We start from the raw sequence: 6000 nt of genomic DNA on the forward strand, positions 1-6000 counted from the left end.
ATCCAGCCCCAGCTATGCCCAGCCGGCATCCATGTTCTCAGGCAGCCAGAAGACCCTGGGAAGAAGACTGCTTTGAGAAGCCATTTCGGCGAAGCGGGCACACCACGTCCGCAGCGAGAGCCCCTCGCCCCGCTCTGCATATCTTAGGAGCCGCCCCGGAGAAGGAACTAAGTGCCGACCATCCCAAGCACTTAAAGAATGCATCTCAAAGAAACCTCCGCATTCCAGAAGCTGATGACATCAGGACAAGCCCTGTCCGCTGGAACATCCTTTCAGCCCACTTGGATTTCCCCCTCCCTCTTTTGTCCCCTCTTCCTGAGGTGTCACTTATCACAATCTGATTACCAAAGTGGCCCATCCAAGCCATTCAGTGACCCATTAGACCCTTTGTTTTAATCTGTGAGAACCACCAAGTACAGCACCAGCCCCAGGGTACGTTTTGGGGTATTTAAGCTGGTCTCCCAGACCACTCGGTGCCTCGGCCATTCCTATCCAGACCTCCTTGCTGTCCGTCTGTGGTCCCAGTGCTGGCATTGGGCCACCTCGCTGTTGTGTCTCTGCTTCGCTCCAGGATAAGTGAGTATTTCCCTTACCATCGTTGGGAACCAGCTAATGCGAACGTCTCTGTATTTCCTACTCTGTATTTCTTAGACCTTGTATGTTCTTTGTATGATTGTGCAAGCTAGGCTTACGCTACACTCAATACACGTGTTTGAACCTGACTCGTTGTCTGCCTCTTTTTCACTAGAGTGTCTGGGATCAGGACCTCCGTATACATAGGTTAAGATCCGCGCTAATTTTAAGTTACAGACTGCTACAGCTAATTCCCCATTATAATAATAGAGCAGTTCTGGTAACAGTTTACTGGTGGAGGATGCGGGCACTACCCAGTTCGTGTGAATACACGTGAGTCGACACGCGTGTCTTCAGCGAACTGACTTAGAGGAAAATTTTCCAGACCTCAGTGTAAAGAGCGCAATTTAGCTCAGGGAATTAAAAGTGTGAGTGTGTGTGGCTCTAGCGAGCATTTCTATCTTGTGGGTTGGCTTTTCCCCATTTCCTCCTTCAGCCAGCTTTGGACTACTTGCCTTTTGTGGTGCACCGCGAGGCCCTCCAGCCGTTATAACCGGTGTACTGTGGGTGAGGACCTCTGAACTGGTGAAGTTCCTGGCCACCTTCCGGGCCGCCTAAACGCGTCTATGTGGGTGGGATCCCAGAAGTAGGCTCTATAGATTTATATACCTCCTGAAGCAGCACATATAAAATTCTCTTCCGCCCTCCCCCGTCTCTCCTAAGTCCGTCCAAACCCCGTTCCTGCCAGCACTTAGGCTTCAATCCCCGCTCCGGAGGAAACGTGAAGGGATCGATAGTCCGTTTGGTTAGTTAGCTTTGGGAATCTAAAGCCAGGTTCCTGAAGCCCCGCGGCAGCCTGCCGCACCGTGCTTAAGAGTTTTAAGTTAGACTCTTGGGCGCTTTTCCGCTTGCGAGTTTTAAGTCAGACTCGTGGGCGCACCTCGCTTGGGAGTCAGTGGGACTCTTGAGCGCACCCTGCTTGGGAGTTGTTAGAACTCTTGAGCGCTTTTCCGCTTGGGAGTACCGTGGTTTTACTCCTGAGCAATTTTGCTTGGGGACGTGCAGAGGCAGTCCTTGAGCGCATTCAGTCTTTTGGTCGAGGCTTGGAGACAGTTTAACCGTTTGTCTCTGAGCACGAGGCCTGGGGACTTTTTGGAGTTTAGTTCTTGGGCAGAGAGCTTGAGAGCATTTTGGCTTCTGAGCAGAGGCTTGGGAGCATTTCTGGTTGCCTGAGCAGAGGCTTGGGAGACCCCTTAGTTGCAGTTTCCGGGCAGAGGCTTGGGAACCCTTTCTGGTTTTCTGAGCGCATAGGCTTGGGAGACCCCTGAGCTTTGGTTTTCCGAGTAGAGGCTTGGGAGACCCCTGAGCTTTGGCTTCTGAGCAGAGGCTTGGAAGCACTGAGCGTTTTTGGTTCTTGGGCTTAGAGAGCTTGAGAGCACCCTCTGAGCCAGTAAACTTTTCCTGGTCCCGTGGCTTGTAGGCAAGCTTGAAACGGGAATAGGAATCTTCCTTCTCCCCCGGTGGAGAAGAGCCGAGTGTAGGACCCTAAAAATACCCTGTAAACCCTAAAAGTAGAACCTTAAAACCCCCTGGTAAAAACCCTTGAGGACCTGAGGGAAGGATAAACCTCCCAAAAGGAACATAGAGAGGAAGAAGTTGTTAAAACCCTTGAGCAGCTTTAATCGCCCCACCCCTGGTGTCGCTGATCTACTCTTTAACCTCCCCCGAGATCAGCCCTAAACGAAAAGAAAAAAAATGTACCGGGCAAACCCCACCGTGCCCCGCCTGGAGAAGTGGCTAGTGAAGAAGGGAGATTGCCCCTGGGAAGCCGGTTCCTTCAAGGGACCCGACCCGCTCCAGATAGTCAGAAGCGCCTTCCAAGATTTTTGTGAGAAGGAGAAACCTAGGTCAAGTAAGAAGGACAGATACGGGGCCTGGGCACTTTTCACCGCCCTACAGGACAGCGTGTCCCTGATAAATAAATTACAGATAGCGCAGGAAGATAGTGAGCAGGAGATAGAGAGGCTTAGAACAGCCCAGGACAGAGAGAGGAAGGAGCTAGAGGAGAAAGCCAAACGAGAACAGGACGCCCTGCATCTAGAAATCCAGAGTCTCAGGGCCAGACTAGCCGAACAGGAAAGAGACCATGAGGAGAAAGCAGTTGAGTGGCGCGCCGAACGCGTCAATTTCATATTAGAGAAGCAAGGATTAACTACCGCCCTCCAGGATGCCCAGCACAAGGCTGAAGCGGCCACCGCTCGTGCCGATATGGCTGAGCACGCATTAACGGAGGGACAAGAAGAGATTATTAAGCTCACCCATGCCGCCCGGTTCATGGCGGACCACAACCAGTCTAAAACCGCAGCCGCGGACCATTCAGCTTGTAAGAGGGAGCTAGAGGCCCTAAAGCGACACTTGGGGATGCAACAGGCCGTAATTTCCGCCGTGCACCCCTCAGCCCTCTTGGCCCTCCCAGAAGATAGTAAGGATAGCTGGGCATCTCAATCGCCCCAGCCCGAGGAAGCCCCACAGCCCCTCCATCCAATAGCTACTAAGGAAATTGTATCCATGGACGAGGATGGCAGGAAAACAGACCGGGTCGTTAAGGAAACCCGCAATTGGAGGCCCGATGAGCTCAAAGCCATAGCAGATCGTATGGGACCCCTAAACCGAGACACAGCCATCCAGTGGTTCACCCATGTGACCACCTCCCAGCCCTCCGCTAGTGGTTCCGATGTGGCCCAGCTGGCCCGCCAATGCGCTGCCCCTGAAATAGTCTCGGCCCTGAATGCCTATATCTCAAACCGAAGGTTAGCCACCCGCAGTCAGTACGGAGCAATTAAAGAAATTTGTGCATTCCTGTGGCCCACCAAAAGCTTGAAAGCCCTGTATATTGCAGAGTCTCAAAAACCTGGGGAGGACCCAGAGGCATATTTAGCTAGGAAACAGCTTCTTGCTGAGCTAGCAGACGAAGTAGATTTAGATGCAAGCGATGTACCCGACTTTGACGAATTAGAATTCAGGAGAGCAGTCTTAGATGGACTCAATAGTACCACCCGCCTAGCACTAGCAGGAGTGGAGCCCGGGAGCATCTCATGGGGAGACCTGGAGGCTCGCATCAGAAGCATTGCTGGCCTGTTGCGAGAAACCGGCGCCATCCGCCATGTGAAGCCCCCGGCCTCTCGTAGGAAGGAGAGCGAGCCGATAAGTGCAGTCACCTATGCCAATCATGGCCCCCACTCTCAATACCGACCACAGGGACGCAGCCCGTATCTGGAGGCAAGGGGAGGAATCCTGAGGGGACGGAGCAATAGCTTTAACCGGGGAAGAGGACCAAGGGACTACCGCCCGGGAGTCTCCTTTGCACCCGCCCCGAGTTACAGTTCCTCCTCCCAGCAAGGACCCCACGAGCCCCGACTGCAGGATGCACCCATAGCCCCTTCTCACTCGCGAGCATCGCACCCGTACCACCACCAGGTCTACCCGCCTCCAGATCAGTCTAATGCTTGGGGAGCACCGCAGGGCGACCACGAGGGCTACCGGGACCGAGGCAGCACGCCCCAGTCCAGGGACTCCCTCCGTTGGGAACTTTGGATGCGCCTCAAAAACATTGGAGCGAACATGGAGCTCTTCGACGGAAAGCCCACGTCCGTTCTAATGAAGGCGATCATGGAGTGGGAAGACCAGCAGCAGCCCCCAGTACCCCCGTCAGCGCCCCCTTTACCGCCAGACCCTCCCTTCTCGAGTCCCCCGATAGCTGCAGTCCGGGAGCGCCCGAGCCCCAACAACCCCTTTAGAGGAAGCGCCGCTTCCACCGACCAGAGTGCAGGATCAGCATAGGGTTGCCCCGAGTCCCAGTCTCCTTCCGTGGGCATAGTTGCCAAACTAAAGCCGGACACATGGGGGAGACCGACAGTGAAGGCAGGGATCGGGACTCCCGGGGAAAAGAAGAAGCCTGCCACTCTCCTCATAGATACCGGAGCTTCACTTAATATACTCCGGCCCACCTTAGTCACAAAGGGAACTCAGACCCCCACAACCATGCAGCTCGCCGGTTTTGGAGGCGGCACGCAGGAATCCCCGGTCTGGCAGAATATCCCCCTCTCCGTTGGGAGCCTGGCCACCCGGATTTCGGCATGCGCAAACCGGGGAGAAGATGATGGACTTTTGGGCATGCCATTTTTCCGTGCCGAGGGACTGACCATTGACTTAGCGAACGGGCTCCTGTGGCGCATCCCGGGAGGCCCAGACTTTGTTAATGCAGTCCATCGATGCGCAGCCCTCAAGGCCCCCCTTCCTCTCGCCCCCATCACAGGAGACCCCTGGGTTCAGGGCTTTCCCGAAGTGTGGGTGACAGATAAAGCCGAGTGTGGGATAGTGAAGGGCGCCTGCGTCCTGATTGAAGGAAAGGATCCCCCTCCCCAAAGACAGTACAAGTACCCAGCAGAAGCTGAGGCAGGGATAGCCAAGACTATAGAAGGACTCCTTGAGTGGGACGTCATACTCCCGATGCAGTCCATCTGCAACGCCCCATTGTGGCCAGTTCTGAAAGCAGATGGAGTAACCTGGAGAATGACGGTCGACTTCCGTGCCCTGAATGCCACCACCCCTCCAGTTGCCCCGGTTGTGGCCAAGTACAATGAGATCCTGACGGCCATTGCCGCTGGGTCCCGGTTCTACTCGGTCATAGACCTGGCCAACGCTTTCCATTCTATCCGGTTGCATGAGTCTTGCTGGTACAAGTTCGCGTTCACTTTCCGCGGCCAGCAATACGCATTCAAGCGGACACCCCAGGGATTCCACTCCAGCCCCAGCATTTGTCATGCCCATGTAGTTCAGATGTGGGAACGCCTCCAACCCTCCTCGAGGCCCCACGTACTGAGCTACGTGGATGACATTTTAGTCCACGCCCCCACGGAAGAATTAGCCCGCCAAATCACCAGGGAAGTCCTGGGACTCCTCCGCGAGACTGGGTTCAAGGCAAGCAGGGAAAAGGCCCAACTGGTTCAGACCAGCGTCAAGTACCTGGGTCTGACCCTGGGACCCGAGGGTCGCACCCCGGACGCCCAGCGAATGGAGGTCATTTCCAAGCTGCCTGCACCCACCGATGTCCCCTCCCTCAGAGCCCTTCTAGGAACTTTTAACTTTTCCCGAGACTTCATTGAGTCCTTTGCAGACAAAGCTCGCCCCCTTTATGCTCTCCTCAAGAAGAACACCCCCTGGGAGTGGGGACCGGAGCAACAGACAGCCTTAGCCGAGCTAAAGCGCAGCCTGGCCGCAGCCCCGGCCCTAGCCCATCCAGATGTCACCCAGCCGTTCTTTATCCAGTTAGCAGTATCAGACAAGAGCATAGGAGCCACGCTCACCCAGCAGCAAGCGGGAACCGCTAGAGTAGTAGCCTATGCCTCTCGCAACCTAACCGCAGTA

The sequence above is a fragment of the Eublepharis macularius genome, chromosome 4 (assembly GCF_028583425.1).
Source record: "Eublepharis macularius isolate TG4126 chromosome 4, MPM_Emac_v1.0, whole genome shotgun sequence".
NCBI lineage: Eukaryota > Metazoa > Chordata > Lepidosauria > Squamata > Eublepharidae > Eublepharis > Eublepharis macularius.